Source organism: Microcaecilia unicolor, chromosome 5 (assembly GCF_901765095.1).
Source record: "Microcaecilia unicolor chromosome 5, aMicUni1.1, whole genome shotgun sequence".
NCBI lineage: Eukaryota > Metazoa > Chordata > Amphibia > Gymnophiona > Siphonopidae > Microcaecilia > Microcaecilia unicolor.
This window is the reverse complement of record NC_044035.1, coordinates 289,747,372-289,765,419: the sequence shown is the minus strand read 5'-3', so window position 1 is coordinate 289,765,419 and position 18,048 is coordinate 289,747,372.

Below are 18,048 nucleotides of genomic sequence, written 5' to 3'. Positions count from 1 at the left end.
TTCCTGAAAAATTTTAAACATAAAGCATAGCATTTTAAAGTTTATTCTTCTGTTAACTGGGAGCCAATGTAGCTCTCTTAGAAGCGGTGAGACATTATCAAATCTAGATTTCTGAAATATCATGCAGACAGTCGTGTTCTGGAAATGCTTAACTTAAAGTGTAAAGATGGCTGGGTAGTGACTGAAAGCTGTTTTCCAGGTGCAGATCTGTCTCACTTGGAATCCTTCCCCTCCACTGGCTGCTTTTTCTTCTATAAACTCTTAAGAGACCTTACATCTACAGCCTCACTCAATTAGTCTCCAATTTACTAAAGTGCTTTAAAGTTTTATAGTTAGCATGTGTTAATTGCCAAAATTAATTCCTGGTAATTACAAAGCTTCTGCTTTAACTGTTGGGAGCATGCCCATCAGCTTCCCGTAAGGTAAATGCAGAGACAAAGCACTTTTTGTACATTAATAGGGCTTGATTCAGTAAATAGCACCCAAATTTGGGAGTCAGGAAAAAAATCAGCGCTCAGTGCTGTTATGTAAAGAACACTCTGGGATGAGTACCCTTTATGGAAGAGTACGTAGTACCAATTCCCGTTCCTAAAATAAGGTGCCATGACTTATACCTCCTAAAACCAGGTATAAATCCTGGTGTGCAAATTGGACATGCATACTCCCAATTCTGTAACACTGTGTGCAACTTTTAGGAATGTCCATGACACACCAATGCCACTCCCAAGAACACACCACCTTTTGGGTTATGTGAGAGTTGAGGAGTGGTGCTTTATAGAATCATGCATAGGCAGTTGCGTGCGCAAATCCTAATTGGTGCCATTTAACATCAATAATTGATTCTTAGCACCCAATTATTGCTATCAATTGACTCCTTAATCAATTAAGTTGCACGTGGCATGTAAATTTGGGCAACCTTTATAGAATCTTGGTGTAAGAGGATAATTCTATTGCAAACTGCCTAGTTTTAGGCAACAGGTGCACTCATAAATGGCAGTTTTCTAGTCATTTATGTAAGTGGGCACTTACACTCATAAATGACTTCTTAGAGAACACCATCTAGTGGAAATGTACAAGCCATGTTTTGTTGTCATGTAATTTGCCAATAAGTGTGTGTATAGGCAGAGTGTGCAAACATACAATTAAATTATATAATATATGCATGTTCTGACTAACATCTAAGCATGGCATTTATAACACCTAAAAACCCAAGCAAAGGAGTCTAGAACTCTACTGTCCAGCTTGGCAGTAGCTCCAATGCCAGCACCCCTACATGCTCAGTGTCCACTCATGTGCCCCAAATTGAGTATGCTCAGGGAGCTCCCACTGACTGCTAAGCTGGGCAGCAGAGTTCTAGGCACCATGAAGAGTTCTTCACCTGGCGGGGCATTGGGATTCAGCTCAGGTGTTTATATATTTTCAAGTAGAGTTAGGGGGATGGGGTGGAGAGTTGAGGGAGGGTGGGTGAGAGAAGACGTTTCATGCCCATACATTTTTACTGTAGGCCCACTCAAAATCTACCATCTAGTTATGCTACTTCATACAAATTGCTGCACTTGGGCACTTGCACATATATCAGCTCTATGACTATTGTGAGCACCTAAATGTTAAATGTGTATAAAGAAAAGCAGCCACCTATCTTCCTTTATACAAGAGACTCCTAGCATATGCCCTCCAGTCACCTAATTGAAGGCACCTGGTTATAGTATTGCCCCACATATTGCAGGTAATATGGAAGTAGTTAATGCCACCTAGTGGGGTAGTATTAACTTCCCTGAGTTATCTGGCATATGGTATCTACTTCCACATTAACTCTATGACAAAATCCCTGTCCATATCACACCCATTCCCCATCTCATTCTGTGTTTGGCACTTGTAATCTGCTATTGAGGCAGACATGGGGAAGCTACTGCTTGCCCTGGAATTGGTAGCATGGAATGTCAACACTATTTTGGTTTTTGCAAGGTATTTGTGACCTGGCATGGTCACTGTTGGAAACAGGATACTGTAACATTTGTGAGCCCTTGGCCCAGAGGTTGCTGTGTGAGGATCACTCTACCACCTCTGGGTAGATGGAGTCCCATAGAGTGAAAAGTATCCCAAAGAACTGGATTGGATTGCAGGTGGAGGTGAACCAAGGTAGCTTTATTGGCAGCAAAAGGAACACAAGATAAAAAGGGCAAATAAATGGCTCAGAAAACAAGAGAGAGAAAAGAACAATAAGCAGCCTACCTGCACATCCTAACACTAGCTAAAGCAAAGCAAAAATATACAATATACAATAATGGCAAATAGGAGGACAGTCTAGCCAAACTGGAAAAGCAAACACAAGAAGCTAAATAAAGGCCCACCCCAGTGGAACAACAGAAAGCAAAAGGCACTTAGCTGGAAGCAGTAAGACCGCTGGTAGTCAGATAAAGGTTCATTCTGTCAGGACTCTCATGTATGCTATGGTACCACCGCGGTAAGGCTTGGATGCAAGCTATACTGGAACAGAGCAAGAAGGTGAAAGCTGCATCAAAGCTTCAGGCCATGACCTGGCAAGGAGACAACAGTGGGAACTAGCAGAGCCTCAGGCAGGGCTCAATCAGGAATTATTGCCAGAACACTGAGTGAACACAGAGGCCAGTTTAATAAGGGCTCAGCACTGATGACATCACCGACTTGGCCTCCACCACTCTACAGTGACCCCACAGGTCACTGACTAGAACTGCAGGTAAATTTAATGGGTCTAGATGAAGCAGGGCACTGATGAGCAAGGCACGGACAATGACGACCGTGACAGATACTGGGCCAGATAGACCATTGGTCTGACCCAGTATGGCTAATCTTACATTCTAAAGTATGTAATTCTATAACAAGGTATGTACCAAATGCAATGATTATAGTGCCTATTTTGATCCTGTTCTATTAAGAAAAGTGTAAGTGGCTGAAAATGTACTTACATGTCAGACATAAGCACTTACTAGCTAGTGCAAATGTCTGCTCCTAGCTATGAACTAGAACACATAGATATTATAGTATTCTGTCATGTACACTGTGCCCATACTATACCCAAACTCCACCCATGTGCACACTCATTGGCAAAATTTGTGCCATCAAATCATAGTGTATACTTTTTTGCTAGCCAGTATTGTATAAATGGTCATTTACATGTGTAAATGACTAAAATACCACCAATTACATTCCTTCTTGCCACCTACAACTAGGTGGTACCTTATAGATTTACCCACATCATGTAGGAATGTATACTGTTAGTATGGGCCTCCACTAACAACAAAGTTTAGTTCCCACATCAATGACACAGCTTAGAATGATGCAGGACACAGCATCTTTTTAAAAAGTACTAAAGATCTATTTGAGTGTGTTTTTGGAACAGGAATTGAATGAGGTAGATGAGTATTCTCTGTTCTGTGAATTTCTTGGGGTATGTTTTTGATTGTTGTGTTTTAGTTTTGATTTGGGGAGTGAGGCGGAAGATTGTTTTTATGTTGTTTGTGTTTAATGGAAAAGTTTATACTGTGTTGTACTTTTGTTGATTTGATTATGTATGGTTACTTTGTAAGTCACCTAGGATCTTCGCTGGGTATAAATGTGTTAAACAAATAAATAACTGTCAGTACATCTTAGTAAGTAGGTCCCTTAATTTTTTCCTCTATTAACCCCACTTATAGCCCACCTGGTTTGGTTGTCCTAAATCAAGACTTTGCTGTTTTGCCACACAGGCTCTTATTTGATTTTTAGTCATATACCTTTTCTGTCTTGGCTGAAAAAGCTTATTCTTGGATTGTATGGATTTTACTGTAAATTTATTTAAATAAAGAAAGAAATGTCCAAGGAATAGGGACCATCTCCTTTCTATCTTGGTCCTGTGCTGCATACTTGTACTAATGCGATATAAACAATAATAATAAACATGGTGATCTGTCTACTAAAACTCAATAAAGAAAAAACACACTGTCTCATCCTCTCATCCCAATACAGAATGGACATCCCCACAAGTATCAACACAACAGATCACACCCTTCCTATCTCAGATAGCCTGAAAATCCTCGGTGTTACATTGTACCGTAACCTAACACTAGAGAGACAAGTGGCATCCACAACAAAGAAAATGTTCCACTCAATGTGGAAACTCAAACACATGAAGCAATTCTTCCTGAGGAAAACATTCCGCAACCTGATACAATTAATGGTACTAAGCCACTTAGACTACTGCAATGGAATGTATGTAGGATGTAAAGAACAAACCCTAAATAAACTTCAGACCACTCAAAACACTGCAGCTAGGCTTATATTTGACAAAATGTGATTTGAAAGCGCAAAACCCCTCCGTGAAAAGCTACACTGGCTCCCAATCAAAGAATGCATCGCCTTCAAAATCTGCACCATGGTTCACAAAATCATCTACGGAGAAGCCCCGAGGTACATGACAGACTTGGCCGACTTACCAATTAGAAATACATCTGTATCAACACAAACTTATCTAAATCTACACTACCCAAGCTGCAAAAGACTTAAATACAAATCAACTTACGCATCCAGTTTTTCTTACATAAGCACACAATTGTGGAACGCATTACCTAAAGCCTGGAAAATGATGTACGACCTTGTCCTAAAAGACAAGTCCATAAACCGCTACTAAACGGACTTGGAAAAATCCAAAATCCCAGGAATAACATGTATAGAATGTTTGTACGTTTGGGAAGCTTGCCAGGTGCCCTGGGCCTGGATTGGCCGCTGTCGTGGACAGGATGCTGGGCTCGATGGACCCTTGGTCTTTTCCCAGTATGGCATTACTTATGTACTTATGACCACCTAAACTTCCGGAAATCACTAAAAACTAACCTATTTAAGAAGGCATACCCTACCGATCCAACCTAAATGATTAACCTCAGCAACATGACCAAACTAAAGCATGTAATGGTCATAACACAACTCTTCCGTTCTACAATTCCCTAATGTGGCTGTGCCACATGTGCTTTATCTTACCACGATATCACCTTGTATTTGTTCTCACCGGAGCCTGCCAGGGCCTCTCTGGTACTATGTAAGCCACATTGGGCCTGCAAATAGGTGGGAAAATGTGGGATACAAATGTAACAAATAAATAAATAAAATACTGTGTTGCAACCAACCTAGATTACTATTATTATTATAATTACTCATTTATATAGTGCTACTAGTCATTCTAGTCATGGCAGGCTAATGAATGAACAGATTCTTTTACAGAGTTGGCATCCAATGAAAAGTAGGAGTAAATAAGAGGAAGGCTACATTCAAGTACAGTAGATATTTCCCTGTCCTTAGAGAGCTTGCAATCTAATGGGCTAATATTCTACCTGTACCGGTCAATGATTTTAAAGATGCTGACAGCTATGGGAAGAAAATGACCCAGATATTCAATGCCAGGACAAATCTATGCAATGGCCTTGAATATTTAGGGCATGTATAGCTGCCAGAAGCTATCTAGGTATAGACCTATATTCAGACCGGTGTCTGTATTGTTTTCTAAATTGTATTGCTCTCCCGTCTCCCTGACTCTCACCTATCCACACCCATCCTGTTAGACTGTCACTGAAATGCTTTGATGTTTCACTCATCCCCTGTCTCCGTGCTCATAGACTGTCACTGAAACGCTTTCATGTTTCATTCATATATATTGTCATCTACCAGCATTTGCTTATTTCCGATCTGACGAAGAAGGGCAACCTTCGAAAGCTAATCAAGAAATGTATTAAGTTATGTCCAATGAAAAAGGTATCATCTTATTTTCTTTTCCATATTTTATTTTGTTTCTATTGATTACCTGAATAACAAAGCAAAGTAACGAAGCCTGGTTAAAAAAAAAAGTTAGGAGAGCCTTTTTTGCTGGCTTATCATTATCTGCTTTGTTAGCCAGTTAGCAAGATACCATGGTGTCGGGCATTCAGGGAGGCTAGGGCATTCAGAGAGGCTGTGAAGATTGTTGAAAGCTCAGTGGGACAGTATTATGAAACATTGGTTTTCCAAGGCACTGTGATTGTGGGGCTTTTGGGTGGGAGTGTATTTTGCCCAGCAGAATGAAGATAAGCACATGTTTTACATTTTTTTCATTGGAGATTCTACAGTAGTGATATCTGTAAGATCTGTACTGAAGGACTAATTATGAAGGAATATTGTTGCACTTCGATATTCTGTGTGTGTAAAACGATTATTGTTACATTGATTTATATTATATTAATGCTTTTTCACAGTGTATTCATTCGTTTGTTCTTCCACACTTTGGGGGCAGGTACTGTTGATAATAATTCTACCTATGAAATACAGCAGAAATCGGGGCATAACTTAAAAAAAAACACAAGGAGTTATACACTATAGTGAAAGTCAAAGGATGTAACATAACCTCCATATGTATAATTGAAGAATCATAAAAAGAGAAAAAAACAAAACAGAAAACATCTTGTACCTAAGGTGACTACCTAAAAAGCTTTTATAGTTGCAGGTGAGGAGTTCTCAAACCCCCAGATGTTACTGCTAAAATAACATAAAATAAAACATGATAGTAAACTTAGGGGTCCTTTTACTAAGCTGCAGTAAGTGCTAGAGTGTGCTAACCACAGGTAAAATGGATTTACCAAAGGATGCACTCAGGCATCCTGCAGTAAGATCCAAATCTGCACACGTAAACCGCATGTGAAAAAAAACATTTCTATTTTTTCCATGGAAGGGCCATAATGGGGGTCAGAGAGTGGGCATTTCTATACTAACCAGTTAGCACATCTACATTACCACATGCCGAGTAGTGCAGGATTAGAACGTGAGCCCTTACTGCCTACAAAATGAGTGGCAGTAACTGCTCATATGAAGAAACAGTGTGTTTTAAGCCTGTAAAATGTGTTGGATACTTTCCTGACTTAATCATGTCTTGAAGTGTATTTCTCCTATTTAGCCAGCAGGTGGTATTTCTTTGTTTTAAAGCTGTTACAGAAAAATGACTGTTCCTTCTTTTCAGATAGGAAGTAACCTTTACAGTGTACATTCAAATGTTGTTGTTCTAGGCTCTGATTGGCCTGGAGTTTGAAGCTAAGTAGCAGTTACTGGTTTTTGTCTCCAGTTTTAGTCTGGGAGAAGATAGAGAGCTGTTTGCTGAAACCCTGTAAAAATAAATACAGTTATATTTGTTAACTGGTGAGCAGCCATGTCATGATCTTCCCAGGTACTTTTTAGGAAGTAAGCAAATGTGTATTTAGTGTTATAATTGATCCATATTTCAGTTACCTGTTGTTTGCTGATTGCACATTTTTGTTCACTGTTCAATTTTTAAAGACAATAAACAAATTTTCCAGTTTATTGCCTCTGTGTCTGGATTGATAAAGAATCCTGCTGTTTGTGTGTTGGGTCTATGAGTGCTTTCTGGGACTGTGGGACCATGGGAAAATATCACTGGGGATATTTTCAGAGCGGGAGACTCACCCAGAGGTGGTTGTGACCTAGTTGATGGGAGGAGGGTGCTAGTGTAGAGCAGTGGCAGGTGCAGGCAGACGTGAGCTGTGCTGGGGATAGACCCTTTAAGTGGTTGCGGGGCAACCCAAGAGGGGTGTTTAGACATTCTGTGACAGCTCATGTGCTAATTTTTGTTAATGCTGCATACTAATGGCAACATTACTGCATGACCATTAATTTAAAAAAAATAAAAAATTGGACATTTTTCAGCTACCGGACAAATGGCCTTAGCATGTGATAAAAACCCGCATATGGGTGCGCTAAGCAGGGGCGTAGCCAGACACCCAATTTTAGGTGGGCCTGGGCCCAAGATGGGTGGACAGAAGAACCATGCCCTATCCCACAGGTGATTTGGTCTCTCCTTCTCTCACCTGCATGCCATATGGTCTCTCAAACACACACCCCTCCCCTGCATACCTTTTAAATAGCAGATTTTCACCGGCAGCATGCAGTAACTAATACACACTGCTCATGCTGGCCCCACAGCCTTCCCTCTGATTCAACTTCCTGTTTCTGCACAGGCAGGAATACATCAGAGGAAAGGCTGTGGTGCTGGTGTGAGCAGTATGCATCAGTCGCTGCTCACTGCAGGTGAAGATCTGCTATTTACAAGGTATACAGGAGGGACAGTTGGGAGTTTTTGGATGGTGGGACTGTCACTTTGGGATCCCTGCCAGCTTCATCATAGATGTGCTGCTACTGGGTGGGTCTGGGCCCACCCAGGCCCACCCTTGGCTACGCCACTGGCACTAAGGCCAACTTTTCCCACAGTTTGGTAAAAGGGCCCCTTAAATATGAAGTAAAACTTTTAACTTTCTTAAATACAGAAATATGCTAAACAAGTGCAAGCACCATTATTCCAAACTGATAGGAACAGCTGGTGCAAGTCTCTTAATAGTAAACAAATACTTTGTCTAGCAGGGCTGCCATTCATATAACTGACAGGATCATATGGTACAGACCTCAGATTAAAGCAGCCATATGCTCTACTACATTAAATAAAATTCACTAGCTAAAAAAATATCAGCTTACTTTTATCAAAGGCACCAAAGTGTCATTTCTGCCTCAATACAAACTTCCCATAGGAGTATGTGCCTATAATTAGTAAAAAGTGAAAGTAAAGATAAGCCTGATTAAAAACACTAAAAATAAGAGCCATCAAGGATAAAAAAATTTGTATATAATTATAAAAGAGGTGCACTGAGGGAACAAATCATGATTAAAATAGCTTTGAAAGAAGAAAAAAAAAAAGACCAGATTAAAGGACCCTTTTACTAACTGTGGTATCATGGCTTGAACCTGGCTGCAGGACCTCACGGACATAGGCAAAGGACAGTATAAAGTCAAAGGAAAAGCTTTGTTGATGAACAAGAAATCAAAGAAAGACAGCCTGTTCCTGTTACAGACTCGCTTTCACCCTGGGTAACAACCACATTAACATTTACTTCCTTCTCCACAGTTTTATCTTCTTCAGTACAGTTCCAGTTGCTCATACATAAATACAGGCCTGGATCCAACTAAGACACTCAGGACCTAGGACTTCAAAGAAAAACAAAGGCACTCCTTTACCTTTGCAGTCTTCTGTTCCTTCTCATCCAATTCCTGGTTTTCTACAGGGTTCAAGCCTCTGAGCTAGGGCCACTTCTTACCTTTCCTGGGACACCCCCACAGGTACTTCAGCCCAGAACTTTACTACTACCACTACTACTAGTAATAATTTCTATAGTGCTACTAGACATACATAGCACTGTACACATTATATGCAGGTACTTTATCTGTCTCTAGAGGGCTCACACTCTGTTTTTGTCCCTGGGGTAATGGAGGGTCAAGTGACTTGCCCAGGGTCACAAGCAGCTACAGTAGGAATCAAACCCAGCTTGCCAGGATCAAAGCCCACTGCAACAAACCATTAGGCCACTCCTCCACTCCTTCAGATGGATCTTGCTTCCAGGGGATCTCTACACTTGTGATCTCTCTCCTGTAAACCCCTTCCCTTGGGACCTCCCTAATCCACTCTGCTCCAGGGCATTTAACCACCTCCCAGTCTGAGCACCCCCCTCCGACTCAACCTCTGACATGGCAGGTTAACACTTCCTGCTGTAAGGTTGCTAAACTGCAACTTTAGTATTCTTTGGGACACCTGCCACTATACCACTCACTCCCTCACAATAACACACACCGAACACAGCTTAAAAAGACATACTGTGGGATGTAGTGAGGTATCCTGTGGTAAGTGCCAAATGTGCATGTGCTAACCATGCTCTGGGAGCAGAGAGTGGGCATTCCTGCATTAATTAGTTAGCACAGCTACATTACCACATGCTAACTGGTTAGTGCCGGGATAGCATATGAGCCCTTACTGCCTACAAAATGGATGACCATAAGTTCACATGCACTCTTTTTTTTAATGGCCACACACTAATGGTAGCATTAGCACACGGCCATTAATACAAAAAAGAGAAGTAAGCTATTTTTACAGCTGTGGGGAAAAATGATCTTAGGGGTCCTTTTACTAAGTTGCGTAAGTGCCCAATGCGCCCAATGCGTGTCAATTCCCAGCTACCACTCGGCTACTGCGTGGCCCAGGCAGTAATTTCATTTTTTACATGCGTCCACTGCCCGCATCGGAAAATATATTTTCTTTTCCGGCACACGGCGAAAACCGGGCGCTAATCGACTTTGTACGCGCGTTGACCATTACCGCATGCTTAACACGTGAGACCTTACCACTAAGTGAATAGGTGGTGGTAAGGTCTCACACCCAAAATGGACGTGTGCCAATTTTGATTTTGACACACATCCATTTTCGACATAATTTTAAAAAAAGACCTTTTTTTACAGGCACGCTGAAAAATAGATCTGCGCGCATCCAAAACATGTGCCTACACTAACACAACCTATTTTTCATTGCGCCTTAGTAAAAGGATCCCTTAGTGGTAAGGAAAAACCCGTACAAGGGCATTCTTAAGGCCACTTTATGCTGCAACTTAATAAAAGGACCCCTAAAATTGCTAAAAAATAATATATTGCACTCTTTAATGACAGAACTCCAGCTATTTAGAATAATCAAAATCACTGATGAAAACAGGAGTTACATATGCTACATTTTCTTTGAAAGGAGGAAAAGACCTCAGAAGCTCGACATTTTCACAGTATTATTAGTGTCTGAAATAGCCGTTCGGACGTCCTCATAGGTCTAAAAACCTCCTCTGATATTTTTGCCGATTTAAAAAAAAAATGTATAGTTCATAATTTTAATTTTCAATATATTATATTAGTGGTTTCTAACTCAAAAGTGAAAATGTAGATACACTTATCTGCAGCATAGGAGTCAGTGTTTAGCTTCATCGGGTTGCTCAACAGTGTGTTGCTTTGTAAACAAGGGCACAGGATTGTAAATATCAAATCAAAACACTATGGCGCACAGCCTTAAACCAGCAGAATAATGACATGTTGGGTCTGTTCAATAAATTTGAGTTGATGCCCCCTGTCTTGAAGGCTCCTTGTGCTTTTGTTCTTTGCTCCTGTGTGAGTGTATTTTAGTTCCCCTCTCTAATGTCTGCTGTACAAAACAGTGCCAGAAAATATCGCTGAAAGAGTGCAGAAAAACAACTTCCCAATGTTCAATGCTAATGATATGCAAATTTTATGTGTGCTGTTAGTGCTGAGTAATGGGAAGTTAAGGAAGGGGAATATACTTGGCACATACGCACAAGAGCTCTGCAACAAGCAAGGCCCTTGAGCGCATGCCTAACCACACTGAGGACCCTGTGCAGGAACTCCTCCCACCAGTGCAGAAGCTGTAGCCCAGCTAGATTTTGAAATTACTTTACAGAAAGCACCGGTCCATGCAACTAAATGTAGTCATGGCCAATTACACCAAGTAATAACCTGGCGTAAATCCCGACGCTAAATTACACACAGAGTGGATGTATTCTATAACAACACATATATTCTATAACAACACCTTTTACAAAGGTGCGCTGAAAATGGCTTGCAGTAGTGTAGGCGCGGGTTTGGGGATCCGCCAATCCATTTTTTAGCTTGCTTGTAAAAAAGGCCTCTTTTTTTGCCAAAAATGGATGTGCGGCAAAATCAAAATTGACACGCATCCATTTTGGGTCTGAGACCTTAGCGCCAGCCATTAACCTAATGGTAAAGTATCTAGGCGGTAATGACCTACATGGGTCAAATGCCACTTGGCATGCGTCCGTTAAGAGCACCAGAAAAGAAAATATATTTTTCAGACACGTGTAGCAGATGCGCGCCAAAATTGAAATTGCCACAAGGGCCATGCAGTAATCGGGCAGTAACTCCAATTTGGCGCATGTTCAGCACACGTAGGCACCTACATGGCTTAGTAAAAGGGCCTCATAGATTTTAGAAATGCCCATGACCCACCCATTCCATGCCCATGGTCATACCCCCTTTTCAACTATGTGACTTAGAATCTACACACAGCATGTTACTGAATGCGCTTAGACAGTTTTGTACATAAATTCTAATTAATGCCAATTAGCACTGACAATTGTTTGTTAACATCCAATTGTCAGCACTGATTAGCTTGTTAACCAATTAGCTTATGTGCATTGTCATGGAATATGCTTTGATTTCTGTGCGGAAATCTCAGCCTGATATATAGAATCACGCGGTAAGTACTTAATGCTCTTTAGTAAAAGGGTACTTTAGTTACTAATAACTGAGGTTAAGAGTAAAATAAAATAGCTTAACAGCAGCCCACATAGATAACCCCCCCCCCCCCAAATATCATTACTAACCAGGTAACTCCTGGATTTGCCTTAGCTGTGCCCCATCTCTATCCATATTGCACCAAGGCAGTCAGTGGTAATTTTCAGCAGGCTTGCGGGCAGACGGGCAATGTGTGTCCTATTCTCCCCTCCCCTCCTTTACCTTATTACCGTGCCCTAGTGGTCTAGTGGCCTCTTTGGGGCAGGAAACTATAGGTGCACTGTTATATAAATGCCCTACTCCATCTCAGAAAACATCATACTGTGAATATAATATTATAAACAGGGACAAGTCTAGATGGCACATCACTTATGTCACTTTCAGGCTTATTTTGAAATAGAAGGGCGCCCATCTTTCGACACAAATCGGAAGATGGGCATCCTTCTCCCAGGGTCGCCCGAATCGGCCAAATTGAAAGCCGATTTTGGGCACCCTCAACTGCTTTCCATCGCGGGGATAACCAAAGTTCATGGGGGCGTGTTGGAAGCATAGCGAAGGCGGGACTGGGGCATGCCTAACACATGGGCGTCCTCGACCGATAATGGAAAAAAGAAGGGCGTTCCTGATGAGCACTTGGGTGACTTTACTTGGTCCATTTTTTGTTACGACCAAGCCTCAAAAAGGTGCCCAAACTGACCAGATAACCACCGGAGGCAATCGGGGATGACCTCCCTTTACTCCCCCAGTGGTCACCACCCCCCTCCCACCCTAAAAAAAAACATTTTAAATATTTTTTGCCAGCCTCAAATGTCATACCCAGCTCCCTAACAGCAGTATGCAGGTCCCTGGAGCAGTTTTAGTGGGTGCAGTACACTTCAGGCAGGTGGACCCACTTGTGGTGGTAAATGTGAGCCCTTCAAAACCCACCAGAAACCCACTGTACCCACATCTAGGTGCCCCCTTCACCCCTTAGGGCTATGGTAGTGGTGTACAGTTGTGGGGAGTGGGTTTGGGGGGGTTGGCGGGCTCAGCACACAAGGTAAGGGAGGTATGCACCCGGGAGCAATTTCTGAAGTCCACTGCAGTGCCCCCTAACTAGGGTGCCCAGTCCTGGCATGTCAGGGGGACCAGTGCACTACGAATGCTGGCTCCTCCTGTGACCAAATGGCTTGGATGTGGTCATTTCTGAGATGGGCGTCCTCGGTTTCCATTATGGCCAAAAATCGGGGATGACCATCTCTAAGGTCGACCTAAATTTTGCGATTTGGGCGTCCCCGACCGTATTATTGAAACAAAAGATGGATGCCCATCTTGTTTTGATAATACGGGTTTCCCCACCCCTTTGCTGGGATGTCCTGCAAGGACATCCTCAGGAAAACTTGTACGCCCCTTTCAATTATGCCCCTCTTTGTAATTCTTTGAAGCTCAGTAACTTTAGAGGTGATTTTTCATGTCAGTAAAAAACAGTTGTCAGCAAGACTGCAGTACAGGCAAAACAGATGTTCTTAAATGTAATTCTGCCATCCGTTGCAACCTCTGGGGAAAGAATAAAAATGTACAAGTCAAGGGTGAGATTCTTTTAATTGGGTTAGCCTGGATCTTGTGTGAATTAATTTTCCAGAATTGTCTGCCTTTATCAGATAATTTGTATTTTATTTTTTTCAATATGCATTTGCACAATATAGTTTCAGCAATGAAAGCTTGAACAGTTTTGCTAGTTCACAAAAAAATTATACTCTTATTCACTATGGCACTGCTAAAACTGAATATGGTATACCTAAAAATAACTAATGCTATAAAATGTTTCCCCACGTTATATGAAGTTTCTTTGGTAAATATCACATTGTTTATTCTTTGATGCAATAAACATCATATTAAATGCTCATTTTTAAGACTACTAATTAAGGTGTCCTTTTACCAAGCTGCATTCAGCGCTAACACACGCCTAACTCACTTAAGAGTATAAGAATAACCATACTGGGGCAGATCTATAGTCCATCTAGTCCAGTATCCCACTTCCAGCAGTGACCGATCCAGGTCACAAATACCTGGCGGAATCCCAAACAGTAGAAAACCAAAAATAAGGGGAATACTAAACAGACCAACTCCTCAGAGTCATAATACAGAGAAAAAGAGAGGTCTAATCAATGTGGTCGCTATTCATGGAACCAACCAAGGTAAAGTGAATGCTTCAGATAAACTTTTAAACCAGATTATTGGATCTCCTATAGCATATGCTATTCCAAATCCGGAGCCTGCTGGTATTATCAATTATGTGCAAAACACAATTCACAATATATTCAATACTGCTTTGTAATCATAGAATATATCCCCAAAAAGGAAAGAAAAGATGAAAAGTGACTACTTAGCTTGCAAAAGCAATCACAGCGCCATGTCGATAATTTAACACCTGTCGCCCACTCTAGTGTATTAATCTCACACTAGGCATGTTAATTATATAATATATAATTAGCATGCCTTGTGTGGGATTTTAAGATAGTTTTTGGTGACTTGGAAAGCCCAGAAGCAGGTCTGAGGGACCGAAACACCATTAATACACTAGTGTGGGCGCTGTGATTGCTTTTGCAAGCTAAGTAGTCACTTTTTTCTTGTCTTTCCTTTTTTTGGGTTATGCGTATGATTATAAAGCAGTATCGAATATATTGTGAATTGACAATTGAGTGAAAATGATAAGTGTTTTGCACATGATTGATAATATCAACAGGCTCTGGATTTGGAATAGCATGTGCTATAGGAGATCCAATAGCCTGCTTTAAAAGTTTATCAGATGCATTCACTTTACCTTGGTTGGTTGCACGAATAGTGGCCACATTGATAAGAATCCCAAACAGTTGCAAGATTGATGCATCCTGTGGTAAGTTTAGAATTAGTGCATGCAAATTTTGACTAATTTTTTTTAATCCATAGAGGGGGCATGTCAGAGAGTGGAGAGTGGATGCTTATACTCTAATCAGTTAGCATGTGAATCCTTACCACCTACAAAATGGATGGCAATAAGTGCTAATCCATTAATTTTTTGTTAATGGCCGTGCACTAATTACTACTACTACTACTACTATTTAGCATTTCTATAGCGCTACAAGGCATACGCAACGCTGCACAAACATAGAAGAAAGACAGTCCCTGCTCAAAGAGCTTACAATCTAATTGACAAAAAATAAATAAAGTAAGCAAATCAAATCAATTAATGACATTAGTGCATGGCAATAAATTCAAAAAAATTGAAAACTGGCATAAGGACACGCTAAGGCCAACTTCTACCACACCTCAGTATAAAGACCCCTAAGAGAATGAAATCTCTATTTTTTAAAATTCAAAATACAATTACTAGTATCCAGCCACACAAGAGTGACTCAATCAGACTTCTTCCATCTTATCACTCACTTTGAAGTTTTCCATGCCCTTCTTCTGATTCCCCAAGTACAATTAAAGCTAGGTGCTGAATAGTTTACAGAATTTTAAAGTGACATGTAGGAGTCCTTTTACTAAGCTGTGGTAAAAAGTGGCCTTAGTGCACCCTTGCACTACTCTTTCCTGTGTGCTAAGGTTATTTTTACCTCAGTCCTAAAATGGTAGATTTTCTATTTGCTGTATTATTTGCTAGCGATTCCCAGCAGGCAAATGAGAGGAAGCCCATAGAAATTGAATGGGCTTCCTCTCATTTACCACACAGGAATCCCTAGCGTGGCTTTGTAAAAGAGGCCCTGAGGCAGTAAGGGTTCATGCAATATTCCTGTGATAACCAGTTAGTACAAGCTGGTGTAGATGCACTGGCTGCTTAGCACAGAAATGCCCACTCTCCGCCCCTGACACGCCCTCTCAAAAATATTTTTTTAGTGTGTGGTTAGCTTGCATAGATTTGGCAGTTACTACAGAATGCCTAAGCACATCCTACAGTACACCATTTTATGTTGCACTGGGCACGTGTTAGTACCCGAAGCTGCTTAATAAAAGGGCAGCTTTTTACCTTGGATTATCCTCAAGAAATTTAAGAAAGATGCAACTTACCCAGACCACTGTAGTTAGATTAATTTTTAAATTGGATACATTTGATAGTGTTTCACCTTATTTGGCTAAACGTCACTGTCTTCCAGTTAATGCACATATTACTTTTAAAGTGACTTGCTTGTTCTACCAAATTCTTTATGGTATTGCTTCAGAACTGCTGATAAATATTGTTCTTATTCCTTTAAATATGTTTTCATCCTGGCTATGGAATAAATTGATTCTTCATCCCCCTTCAGTCAGGAACATTTGGGGGGGGGGGGGTCCTTTTAGTAAGGTATGCCTAAAAGTGGCCTGTGCTGGTGTAGGCACATGTTTTGAACGCATGCAGGTCCATTTCCTGAGCGCGCCTGGAAAAAAGGGGATTTTTTTAATGTGCCGGAAAATGGACGTGCGGCAAAATGGAAAACAGCGTACATCCATTTTTTGGACTTAGACCTTAATGCCATCCATTGACTTAGAGGTAAGGTCTCACACCGGCAATAAGCATGCAGCACATACCAACTGCTCATTACTGCTGGGTAAGGGCCCCATGGTAGAAAATAGAAGATATTTTCTGTGTGTTTTGGGCGTGTGCCAAAAATGTAATTACTGCCCAGGGCACACAGTAGCTGGGCAGTAGTACCAATTTGAAATGTGTTGGACACGTGTAGGTGCCTTCACACCTTTCTAAAAGGGCCCCTTGTTTTCTTAGGGGGTCTTTTACTAAGGTGCACTAGCATTTTTAGCTTGTACTAAAAATCAGCTGACATTAAACATTAAAATGCCTATAGGAATATAACAGGTGTCTCAGCGTTTAATGGCAGCTGATTTTTAGCACAAGCTAAAAACACTAGCACACTTTAGTAAAAGACACCCTTAGTGTGGCCAAGACATTATTTTCCACTAAAGGTGTGTCTCTCTGGAACGCTTTCTGTATTTCTTTAAGATTAGAGTGAACTTATTTCAAATATCAAAAGAGAGTGAAAACATTTTTGTTTAAAGAAATATAATTACACAATTTTTTAAGTTCCTGTTATATTCTGTATTTTGGAGATCTTTTTGCATTCCAATTTGAATTGATTTTTGTATTTTAGTTTTATATTTTGATTATACACTGTGTTGAACCCATTTTGGTGGAAACTGAGGTTTATAAGAATATTATTGATATTGATGAACTTATTGTTCTTACTTCACTGTGATAGTGTATACTATTTTGCTTTCAGTTCAACACAGAACATTGTCACTACCCAAATTATTAAGCCTTCATTTTCTCAGACGTAATCTCATAAAATCTTTATTTTTTTCTCCCACTAGATGGAGATACTGGATCCAATTAGGGCCATTGCCAAAGACTATAAAGAGACTGTTTTGAATAATAAGCTCCATTTTCCTTTCAAATATGTACATTGACATTATTGCCTCATAATAATGGCATTTGTTGAAGATATAGGTTTGCTCTTCCTGAATGTTTAAGTAGAAAAACCATACACATATTTATACTTAGTGGTGATATTTTAATATCAGACAGTAAAGAGCAAAAGGTTTTGCCAGTCAAGAAGTTAGAAGTTGAACTTAAATAATGCTGGAGCTGTCTTTGTGGGAAGACCGATTAGAACAAACATCCTGGACCCTGCTCCCTAGAAGATCCTTATAATAGCCCCACCCCTGGCTATTATAAGGTTCAAAAAAACCTTAGATTGTGAGCTCTCAAGGGACAGAGAAAGTACCTGCATATAGAACTAGGTTCTTTATATGGCGTCTAAAAGTTTGGCACTGAATTCAGTGCTGACTAAGCATATTCTATAATCGGTGCCTAGATTTAGGCACCGATTATAGAATATTTAGATAATATCTCAGCACCTAAAA